A 13297-nucleotide genomic window follows, 5' to 3' on the forward strand; every position below is an offset into this window, starting at 1 on the left:
TGAATATTGATGAGATGGTGGGGATATCACTTTATTAATGCCACATAACTCTTGTTCTGCATAGCAATTCTACTTTGCTGTCCCCTCCCCCTGCAATTTATTAGAATCATCTCTACAGAAGTTTTGCATCTTATTTTCTTCAACAAACACTCAACAAATATATATATATATATATATATATATATATATATATATATATATATATATATATATATATATATATATATATAAAAATCAGTTCTTGGTGATTTATCCATCTTTATCCAAGTAGCAAGGAAAAACAAGATGCCAACACTATAAATCTTTTTGAGTGTTCGAATGCAAATGATTAATGTACCACAGATATACACAAAGAAAGTGTATGAACCCAGTGTGCCAAGGAGTTAGCTGTGATTCCACAGTGGTGTGTTAGATCACCCAATACTTTCAATAACTTCATTAAACGTCATTCTATAGTTTGATTAGCAAATAATGCAGTCTTTCTTGCTTTGGCAAAATACAAAACCGACTTTGCAATCTAGTAAGGAATAATCGCTTCTCTTCCCTATAGTTCATTTCTCACCGCAGAAAAGACGTTGGTAGTCTTTCTCTACTCCATTGTCATTTTCATTTTCATGGTAGGTGCTCAACAACCTCTCCATGAAACCTTCACAGCAAATACCCATCTGGCTATCATCACTGCAAAACAGTTTCCATTTTTCCTCTATGCATTAAAACCAAACGGAATTCCATGAACAGAGCTTCTTTTCACAAACTTGCCTCTAGAGTTGTAAGTCATGTTTAGTTTCAGAACAGTTTCCGATGCTTAGATGTTCTATACAAGTCCTGGAGGTGACTGGTTCTCAGTAGACAGTTCTTGAGTTGGAAGCCACAGAGAAAAAGATTCTTCCCGTGTTGACACGAAAAAAATATGTGCGAAGTTGCTACAGAAAAGGTTTCATTTTTCTGGAGCAATTCTGGTTTCTGATTTTTTTTTTTTTTTTACAAGGAACTCACCACTTATCAAGGCCCAGAGGCCACTCAGGGATAAGGGTTATTGCGTGTACAGTAATCAATGGGATAATATCGTAGTAATCGATAGTAATGGAGATTTGATAATGTGTCTTACTTAAGGGGCGGTTCAACAGGAACTTATTTATGTTGGACTTGAAGACATCCAAGTTGTAGTCAGGTAGGAAACAGGCAAACGAAGAGAGTTCCACAGGTGTGCACTTCTAAGAAAGAAGCTTTGTTCATGGAATCTATGTTTTGATTTAGGCACAGATAAAGAGTGGGGAAAATTACTGACACTGGTTTCAGCTAGACGGGTGTTTTTCGTGAAAAATTGGCGAGGGGGGACCAGAGATTGGAGCTCAAACGAGCACTTGCCATGGAAATAACGATAAAACAATGACAGGCTCGCAACGTCCCTTCTGTGGGAGAGAGGCTGCAGGGAAGGAAAAGGGCACCCCCCACTAGGCTATGAAGTCTATTTTGTACTCTGTCAAGGCAGGATAGGCTGTTTTTAGCAGATCCTGCCCAGATATGACAGCAGTACTCCATCCTTGGATGTACTTGGCTTTAATATAGATAGAGAATTGCATCAGCAGTGAGATATCTACTGGAGCGGTAGAAGGATCCCATTTTTTTTCAGCGACCTTGGAAACAGACTTGATGTACGTGTTCCATTTCAGATCAGGAGTAAAGGTCAATCCCAGGAGCTTGTCAAAACATGGAGCCTCCCTAAGACGAGAGCCATTCATTTCAATTGATGCCAGATGGGGATCAGAGCGTTGATGATGTAAAGATAGAAGCTTGGTTTTAGATGCATTAAAAGTAACCAGCCACCTCTCATTGGTTGGTAGTGGAACGTGAATTAATTTGATTTGTCAGTTCCTAGCAGCATCGTTATAAATAGAATTTCCCGACTGTGCTAGATCATACCCCATTATAGTCAAAAAAGTTGCATATCAGTAAAATGTAACACCATAGGATTGCTTTCCTACCGACTACAACAGTATCTTCAAGTTCAATGTCAACAAATACTTGTTGAGTTGCCCTCTTAAGTAACCTAACCCTATTCTTTTCACCTATCGTTTCCAATCTTCTCATGGTGTTGTCCATTATTCAATTGACAATCTCGAGTGGCTTCTGAGCCTTAAATGATGATTTATTAGTATATAAAATCTTGCTAAATGGCAAAAGAAAAATCATTGGCATTGAAAGGAAACCGTCTATAGTAATAGTTACTGAAGTCTGTCGCATTGGAAAGGAACAAAATCTCAATTTAGGAAATGCACGATTTGTATCAACTATGGAGAAAAGACAGGTATGTCCATGTGTGCAGAAAATGATCTTTGGTCACAAACAAACCTTGTTGCTTTCATATGTTTGGGGAAACACATTTGAAGAAAAAAAAAAGTAGACAACTAAGTATTTGTTATTGTATTTTTTTATAGTTGCAAAGGCCGATCCCAAGTTAAAAATATTTTTAATAAATTTCTTTTAAACAGGAAACAGATCCGGGTCAAAATGTAATTGGAGTTATTTCTCAAGTCACGCGTGAATGCAGCAACGGTTGAGTCAAAGTCATTAGCATAAATGGAAATATCAGCTCAGTTCAAACAGCAACAGAATTGACTTTAAAAAAAATCTTGGATTTGGAACTCTTTAAAAATGGTGAAATCATAAAATTTTATATGAAATGCATCAATAAAACAGACAAATGAAGTCGATTAATAACTAAAACAGTGAAACAGAATTATCAAGATTAGTTTAAGTTGAATGAAATAGTAACCAGATTTGCCAGTTGATCATGAGTTTTTAGAGAGAAGGCAATAAAATTGTTTTTTTAAAAGACTTCATTTTCTCTTTCAAGAATACACACATATACAGGGAAAAACGTTCACACACACACACACACACACACATATATATATGATGACTAAGAGGTTTGAATTTGAATTAAAAGGTGACTTATGTCTTCAGTTCGAATCATACAACTAACAGAAGTTATTTTTCTACTTAATTATACTTTTTATTTTTTCAATGATCTTTTGTGTGTTAAAAATAAAAAAAAAATTAATGTGTGTTCCGCATGCATCACAAACACTTTCAATTCTTCATCGAATCATCATAAGGTGAAAAAACAAATGAACAAAAATAATGGAAAAAAGGAGAACTTTCAAACGGGCACACGAAATCAGATGCCAAGAGAACGTTTTTACATTTTCCCAGTAATATATATATATATACTAGCAGTTCAGCCCAACTTTGTTAGGGCCCTATGTACTGTTCATAACTTTATGTGCATATGCATATATATATATATATATATATATATATATATATATATATATATATATATATATATATATATTAAAAAGTTTAATTCATGTCCAGGTAAACTACATCTAAAATTTCAAGTGTTTAGACCCAAAATTGGCAGAGGAGTTTGGTAGAGTCTGCAAAGGTCAACCCTTTCAACTTTGACCCATTGGCAGGAAAATTTTCAGCTAAAAACCGATTAAAAAGCTTGTCCTATGTCTGAATACACTTTATGTAAAATTTGAAATGTTTAGACTAAATATTGGCCGAGTAGTTTGGTAGAGAGGTCAAATTTTTCTTAATTTTGACCCCATAACATTTGTTTTGGGCTCAAATAAAATTAAAAAGTTTGATCCATGTCCAAGTAACCTACATCTAAAATTTCAAATGTTTAGACCTAAAATTAGTGGAGAAGTTTGGTAGAGTTTCCAAAGGTCAAATCGTTGAACTTTAACAACCAAATTTCAGTCTGAAAACTAATTAAAAAGATTTTCCCAAATCGCAATACCCCTTATGTCAAATATCGAGTCTGTAGACTGAAAATTGATAGAGTAATTTACTAGGGAAAAGTACACATACAGACAAAGACAATTTCACTTTATATATATATATATATATATATATATATATATATATATATATATATACACACACACACATACATACACTAGCAGGCTGCCTAGCATTCCTCGGTTATAAAATATGCTTAAATATATTTTAATTCATGCACATTATGTATTTATTATTAGAGAGACAATTCTCTATCAATTATATTAAATCTAATTGTTTTGGTTTTGATCTCCCTAGTATATAACTTGGGTGTCATCAACTAGAATCAAAACCATAACGTACGATTCCCCATCCTCATTCCTTAGTCTCTAAGCCACGCCCATATGCATATTATATATATATATATATATATATATATATATATATATATATATATATATATATATATATATATATATAACCTGTTATCTCCTTTTTTAAAAAATGGAATTGCCCAATTGAAGACAAGATGCAAGCAAGGTCCACAGAGTTATATAGATAATCATACAGGCAAGTATTTCGGTGGTTTTGCATTTTGACTGAGTTTAGAAATTTTTAGACAAATTAATTTGGAGAAAATAAAGATATCTTACAACAAAATAAAATAAATTAATTTAAAATAAAGGGGGAGAAAACTGCGTTTTACTACTTGTCCTGTCTAAACTTATTCAATCAAACAAAAGTAAAATCTCTCTCTGGGCATAGTTCTGTATTTCTTAAACTAAAGAAAAAAAAAGCAAAATTATGGTTAAAGTCTTGGCTTCCTTTTTCAAGAACACACAGAGAGCTCATATGTGCCTGGAAGGAACGTTAACTAATTAGATTATTCTTTGTAAAGAGCCTCTCTCTCTCTCTCTCTCTCTCTCTCTCTCTCTCTCTCTCTCTCTCTCTCTCTCTCTCTCTCTCCAAGAATGCAGGAAGCAGATTAGTCATAGAAATGCGGGGTGACACATTTTATTGCAAAGCAACTGACCAATTTGCATGAAAATTCCATTCAGAGTCCACTTGAATGGACAGGCAACAAGTGATGACAAAGAATAAAATATAAAGAAAATATGTTTGAAGAAATAAAAATTTGGGGTTAGAAATTCAATTTCTAATGAAAGACTTGAATTCTTGGCAGTCTAGGAAGAAGAATCCTTACAAAAAACGATTACTAGTTAGATCTTTACCATCAGAAAATGTCATAAGAATCAAACAAAGCAATAACAATAATCTCTAGATTAATACGCTTAACTGTTACCATCTGTGCAGGATGTTAGGAAAATTCATGACATAAATTGTACGATTATATTCTATATACCTTTTCAATTCATTCTTTTTCATATATGCGATTTATGTTTCTACATTGACTTCTCTAGTATACGTCATAGTATTCATCAGCATACAACTATCAATATAGCCATCTCATTAACCCATATCCTCAAGTAGGTTATTTTTTTTTCCTTGGAAATCATTCCAGACAAGGCATGAAGCCACTTCTTGATGTAAGGAGCTTAAGAAAAAATACTTCAAGATCAAAACCTAGCAACCAGTAAGTGTTAAATGGATGAATTCTAAAAAAAAAAAAAAAAAAAAAAAAAAAAAAAAGCAATTCTTCTTTCTTTATAAGAAATATATCTCATAAAATGTGAGGACTAAAGGACAAAAATAAGGGAAGCGAAAGTTACGTGGCTACCAAAAGTAAACCAATATCAACTTTTTACTATCCATAATTTTCATTTCAGTTTAAAATCATTTCTTCACTCATTTTAATTCTTTTATACTTTTATATCCTTTAGCCAGATTTAATTGGTCCATAACAATTGGTGGTGAGGTTGCAATTTGGAAGTTTTGAAACGTATAAGGGGATGGGATCACTCCTTAGATGCTATCTGATTTGGGATGGTACTATCCATCGGCATCGCATCTATGATCTAAATAGAATTTATGTACAGATTATTTACAAAAACTCATGCCTATAAAATGAATTAATCCACATATTTGTAGTTTCAACATAAAATAACCTAAATAAGGTCAACATGATGTAAACCAAACAAAGATTGATAGTTTTTAAAAAATTTTTCATACAGTCTTTGCATTTTGTTAAGATTGAAAGTCTGAATATTTATGCTTCGGTAGTGTATGACACAGATACACACTAGGTCCATGTGTATTGGGACGAGATATTAGGTTTACATTTCAGATATTTTTATATATACTAATGTGTAATTGTTAATCACGACTGAAAGGCCACTCGAGGATAAGAGTTAATGAGATTGTCGGTTGGTTCACTCTTGATAAGATTGAAAATGATCGGTGAAATAGATATAATTTGAATATTTAAACGGTGAGTTTGACAAGAATTTAATACTGAACTTGAAAACAACCATGTTATAGTCAGTTGGGAAGTAACCTTTCAATGATGTGGCGTTCTTGAAACGGAACTGTTCATGAAAGTTCCATTTAGTTTTAGCTACAGAGAGGAAGAAAGGAAAATGAAAGAAATCCCCACCAACTTGAAAAACGTTCACATTTTGATAATTTCAATCTGAGCAAGAAAATGCTCCTGAATGACGTTTGAAAGAAATGCATGACCCATTTCTTGTGTGCAATTTATAAGAGATGTTGATTTGATTAAGCGATGATCGAAATGAGAAACTCATTATGTCCTTGAACTATAAATAGAAACAGATTTCGTAAAGGACAAACAACTGTAGAGTCGTAAATAGAATAAAAACAAAAATCTAAATTTACCAAAAGTTTAATCTCTATATAAAGTTTGATATGTGTATAGGTTCATTTATTTATACTGTGAACAGGATTCACTCTCCAAAACTCAAACCCATTATGAATTTTGGAAGACAGCTGCTAGACGTAAGGATGCGTAATGTGGACTTTGTTTAGCTTAATTTAGTTTTATGTAAAAAGACAAAGAGAGGATTAAAATTTAGATACTCCCAAAATTTTAGCAATATTTTTAAATACCAATTAATAAATATTCTCAAATTTCAGTTTCTTTGAAGTATATTAAAGAGTTTGAATACTACAGTTTTGCTTTCGGTTTCGATTCTAGCTGATGGCATCCAAATACTTATTTTTTTTTTTTTTTTTACTTTTGAAATCACGACTATAATAATATATACGAAATTTGGACAAATCAAAATATCATACTTAAGCGTATTTTATGACCGAGCAAAGCATGCCCCCCCCCGTATTACATAATCATAAAAATGGACATTATGAGTGGATTTATCAGTCTAGCAAGGGAGCATGTTATTGCTTATCTTGATTTTAATTCGTAAGGAGATATATAGTAGTGCAAACCTGTTCTGTTCAGTGAATTAATTTCAAACATCCTAGGACAGAGTAGTCTTCTAGTTGGTTATAAAAAAGGAACGCTAAATGATTTAACATATTATAAGAAAGAAAATTATTCAGTTCTTTTAAGAAATTGTATTAAGCGATTCTCTCGTGAGCAATGTTTCTGACAAAAGAGGGAGAATTGCTGTTTTCTGTCTCAATCTATCCATTTAACATTTATTGTTGGCTTGTTTTTAACCCTCAAGTAGTGTTTTTTAGCTCCTTACATCAAGTAGCTTCATCCATTGTTTGGAGTGAAAAAAAACATAGCTTATTTGAGGATATGGGTTAATGAGATGGATAGATTGATAATTGTATGCTGATGAATGCTATGAGAGGATTGAAAATCTCTACATACGATCTACTTAAAGCGACTCAGAAAAGAAATTCTTTGTCAGAAGCATAGCTCATTGAATGTGAGGACTAAAGGACAATATGGGGGACAAGTATACAGTAAGAATAATATTTCAATAATAAATTACAAGCATTTAATAATAGGGAGTTGTTTTTCTATCACTGTATATGATAGACAAGGCAAGGATTTAATACGTGGTGCCTATCAAAAGATATGAAAAAAATAAATAAAAAAAATGTCAGTTTGCTCAAACATGGGCCCTTACAGCATCAGAAACTTATTTTTAGCTTGCAATTTCATTTATATATATTATCACCTTTGACCTATTCTATTTGATGCTACTAAATCAGGCTGTTTAAAGATAACAGCTTACTGACATAAATGCATCAAACATTGATATTAGTTTTTTTCTTTTCCTAAACTCAATCATGTTCTGCAAAACTAAAAAATAAAAATTTTCCTTGACAAAACAACCAAACTCAATGCCATGAATAAATATTTGAAAATATAAAGAACTTGAAGCATATAACTTTTTTTTTTTTACACAAAATTACCAGATTCGGTATTAAACAATTTGAAAAGGGCTGGAATGTCGTAAAATAAAAATTACCAAATATCAAACACATCCATTCTAAAAAGTAAGATTGTCTGCTCAAAGATAAAATGAAAAAAATATATATATTAATTATCTGGCATCATTGACTGCCAAATTAAGATTTTATTCATTTTAAAATGAATTGTTCCCACACTGAATATAGGGTCATAAATACAATGCTGTCACTGTTGACTTAAATAGTTAAATCTATTCTTTGAATTTATTTTATTTAATTTTCGTAAATTTAATCGTTACGTTTTAAATTAAATAAGGTCATTAAGACATTTGTTTTCTTTATTTAGCCGACAATGAAAATTATTGTATGACAAAAGAGACAATTATGAGAAATAGTCATTTTACGATAAATATTATAAATAATAAATTATACAGATAGATGAAAAAAAACAAAAAAACACTTGATTGCTGCCAGTAATAATAATAACAAAGAAACATCGTCAATTTGCTATCTTTTTAAAGTATGGAGTGGAATTGAAATTAAGACAATATTTGCATAAAAAATTGGATATATTTTAAGACAAGCACTTTCTTTTTAATGAAAAATAGGGTAAGAACTAAAATCCAAACAAAGTACAAAAAGAATTCAATAATCATAATAAAAATATAACAATATTCCTATAATTTCACAACCAGTGACGATTCTTATGGACAATTATCAGATGAAGACTTGTTTAACAAGTTCATCTAACAATGAATATTATGCACTAATAGAATAACAAACATTAACATACAATTGTTGTATAGTAAATTACCCGTTTTGAATGGCAAACAGAACAATGGCAGAAAATGTTTTATGAACAATAAAATGTTCAATTATCTACTAGCTGTTCCCACTCGGTATCGCCTGGGATTTAGTCCAAGGAAAAGACGAGTAGGAACAAAGTATTAATATTAAGTAATGGATAAAAAGAAAGAAAAAAAAGAGGAAACAAAAAGACACCCCCCCCTAAAAAAAAAAGAAAAAAAAAAGTTAAATCAAAAACAATTGATTTTAGATTTGGTAATTTTTTTTTTAAGATTGAAAAAGGCAATTAAATAGTGGTTTCATATAAGTTTACACATATTCCAAAGCATTAGAAATAATACTGGCAAGGACATAGATTACAATATATTTATTTGTATACATATATACTAGATTACCCTAAACACAGAATATAACTTTCGTAAAATATGTCAGTTAATATATTACGAAGGTGACTACCACTACTACTATTTATCCTACTTCAATTTCATTTGAAAATTCATAAACTGTTAAAACATTCTGCTTGCATAATTAAAATAAGTCACTTGATATCTTGTAGATAATATAGATGTAATCATTTATATACTTGTTGAGTGTGTTGTAAGAATACATTATGTAAATTAAATGGTAAAGCAATGCTAAAAAATAGCCACATTCTCTAAATTAAACATTAAAGACATTATAGAACAGCTGGATCAACAGAGGAAGAAAGAACGAGAGAAATAGATTGATAGCTAAGTGAGAGATTAGTGAATTGTTCAGTTAATTACAAATTACAGCTAATCAGGAGAATTAAAACGCAATTCTTTTCAAATAGAATTCCATCTCAGAACCAAGGAATATTGTAACATGTATTTTGTGTGATTAAAATATAGAGAAAAAACAAAAACCTTATGGAAACAAAATGTTGATCCACTAATAATAGATGTGTAAACAAAAGAGAGATAGAAAAAAATAATCTAGATTCAATATTTCCAGGTCTCTTTTCTTATGGGGAAAATGACTATTGCTTTTTTTCTTTTAAAAACATGGAAGACATTTGGATTATGGTACAATATTTTTTCATCCAAATCAAATAAAATAGGAAAACAGATTGAAAAGTTTTTCAAAGAGATTACAATAAAGCTAAAGCTCTTCATAGTCGAAGTACTTATTTATGTTTGGAGGTTATATAGACCGAAATGCGAGAATAACATCCAAGATGATAACACTGGTCTGAATAATACAACTATTAATCCTCACCACAAAAATTCCATAACATTAAGTCAACTACAAGGTGGAACGATTAAATTGTCGCCCTGGAAAAGACAACATGATTCCATTTCCATTTGATAAAAACTGGTTTTCTTTTTTGTTGCAGACCAGTTGTATACAAATCCCAAGAGCAATAAAAGCCTTCTGAAAGCGACACAATGTTCAACGAGCGAGATCAAAGATGCGCCGCTGTACAACTCATGCTCTCTACCGATCCAAGTTATGATAACAGACCCATTGCCAGCACTCTCAAAATGCAAATCCGAACAGTTCAACACTTGAGAGCACAGCTAAATGCATCAGACGACCCATAGTTATGGTCTTTGGTGTGGTTTCAAGTGAGGGCCACATCATGCCACCTCACATCTTTGAAGTTGGCTTGAAAAAAAGTGTACCTGAATGTGCTGAAGAGTGTGGTGATCCTCTGGTGCAATTAGATGGCCACTAACAGAGCCTGGGTATGGTAGCAGGACTCGGCACCAGCCCACATATCCAAAGAGACCCAGGCTTGGCTTCAGGAGTACTACAACGATACATTTCTCTCACTGGCCCCCTCCTCCCCTGACCTGAACCCACTGGACTACTTTGTTTAGTCATAAGTCGAGAACATCACCGACATGACCTCTCACAACACCAAAGCCAGCCTGATCACCGATATCTACCAAATATTCGTCAAGCTCCTACCGGCGCTCAAGGAAATTGCATGCTCCTAGTTCCGGACCCGTATTGAGGCGGCTACATTGAATAGATGTAAACTATTACATAATCAAATTACCTGAATTGATTTTGTCAATAAAAGTTTTAATATAAAGCTGTAGTGTTGTTTTCTTTAAGGCGACAATTTCATCGTTCTTCCCAATAGATAAAATGTTTTTATTTCAAATTATAAATAAAAACAAGTGAAACTTATTTCTTTTCATGAGTAAAGATTTTATTATAATAAAAATGCATCTATGAATTACTTTGTATCACTGAATAAATAACAGCTATCAATAATTTAATTTTTTTTTTTGTTAAATTAAAAATGAAATTTTCACAACAATGGCGGTGAATGCTATTTTTACATATTGACTCTTGACTGGATAAAATCTAGCAGCAGTCTCTTTCTGACAACCAGAAAAGCAAAGATATTCACAGACGAAAATTTTCACATGCTATAAAAACCCAAACATTTTTCCCCGTTTTTTTTTTTTACTTTCACATACAACACATTTTGCCTAGGTTCCAATTTAGACATGTCTACTAGAATTCTCCTTATAGACAAAACACCTTTTACTTGAAACTTTCTAAGACTGGCATTTTATACTCTATCGACCATTTATCTTTTGTTGTTTTAACAAGTTAATGAAAAAGAATTATTTTTGTGTCGTAACATTTGCAATATTTTTGGCATACTTGCTATGGTATGATCAAAGATTTGGACGATTATATTTATAACTAGCGGTGATAAAAAAAAAAAAAAAACCCAATCCAGTACCAGAATCCCTATATAACATATACTGAATCTCTGAACTTTTCAGTCATAGACTTTCATCTTGGCACAAGAAGGGATCTATGTTTTGCTGATCCTAATGGAATTAATATTAACACCTTTTTTACCTGGAGTTCTTTACAATTCAAAGCTTCTCTAACTGATTCTGTTAATTTTTGCATGAGACAAATATATTTAATATTCGCAATTGCATAATTTTCCTTTCTCTATGATAGTTTTTTATTTTTATTTTGCCATCTCTCTTTTATAAGAATAGCTCTTCATTCAAGTAATGCCTCGACTCAACATGTGAATTTTGTAAAAACTTATTTTCACTATCAAGTCGAACATTAAAGTAAATATACACATTAAATCGAAATGGGTTATTTATTCACGTCACTCATTATTTGAAATTAAAATATAAATTTCATTTACAAAATGGAAACATTTAGACATTGTTTAGACTTTAAATACACACGTATTTCTCTTGAATTTGAATACAAATAAAAAATAAGCTGAAATAAAATTGATAAATTTGCAGCAGAAATAAATTTTGGTTAGAGGATCGGAAGTTCAGTTTAAAATATCCGCTTCCCCTGCTGAAAAAGATAAGGTGCCACACAGAAATGATGAGAATTAAAAAGCCGTACTTCGATGTATTGCGATCTAGCAAGGTTCAGGCTTTCCGTCTAGCATTGCAGCTATTTCTTAGCCAGCCGAAAGCAGTTTGGAAGCAGGATCTGATTTCTTTATGGCTGCAAAGAAATCAATAACTGCAAAAAAAAAGTATTTCAACCACACGAGACTGAGAAAAAAGATCTCGCAATAACCGAAAAACTATGTTTATATAATATCATCTACATCTATATGCATGCTACACTACCAGAAAAATTAAGTGCAAATCGAGAGTAGTGAGACTTTGAAATAGATTTAAGCGATTGGAGAACCGTGATACTTGAATGTAAATTCAATTTTGGCAAATGATGGTGAGAAAAAGGGACGAAGGTGGGGGAGAAGTGAAGTTACGAGATAAACCAACTATTAATCTAATCAAAATACAAAACTACTTGTAAGCTGTGAATTATGAATCTGTAAAGGATTATTGCTTTCATTTATGAGAAAAAAAAAAGAAAAAAAAGTTCACCAAGTACTTGTTAACACTGGACTTAAAGACGGTCATGTAGTTAACTGTGAAGCAACCTTATATTCAGTTTCACAAATGGGATATTCTAGAAAACTTTGTTCATGGAAGATATTAAAATGGCACTAATGGCAAACATTTGAAGAGACATTACAAAAAGGAAATTGTAATGTTTAGATTATAACAAAACGTTTGATGTTAGACAATTTATATACTCAATCATGCTAAAATCCATCTTGATAAGGTTTGGTTGGTTTGGTTATTTTACGGCATATCAATCCTTTTCGGGTTATTTAATGTCGAATCCAGTTATTTTGGAAATAGTATTCATATTGCATTCAGTTATTTTGTATAAGGTTTTTATTCTTCAAGCGCTTTGTATCTAGTTTGAAGTTTTATCGTTTTTGTTCCCTGCCATGCAGAATATGAATGACTTTTGCAATGAGAATGGGAAAATGGTTACAGTATTAATGTTTGGTACATTTTAAGTTAGGAAACCAGTCAGGAAGCGGGGGAGATAAAAA

At 31.8% G+C, this 13297-nt stretch overlaps 1 protein-coding gene across 2 annotated transcripts in view; it reads right to left on the reverse strand.

Annotated features, from left to right (window-relative positions):
• Positions 1–13297, reverse strand: part of LOC145283677 (uncharacterized) — a 263008-nt gene that overhangs the window by 164889 nt on the left and 84822 nt on the right. The gene's annotated exons all lie outside the window — the stretch shown is intronic.

The sequence above is a fragment of the Euprymna scolopes genome, chromosome 8 (assembly GCF_053919585.1).
Source record: "Euprymna scolopes isolate OS-2025 chromosome 8, ASM5391958v1, whole genome shotgun sequence".
Taxonomy (NCBI): Eukaryota; Metazoa; Mollusca; class Cephalopoda; order Sepiida; family Sepiolidae; genus Euprymna; species Euprymna scolopes.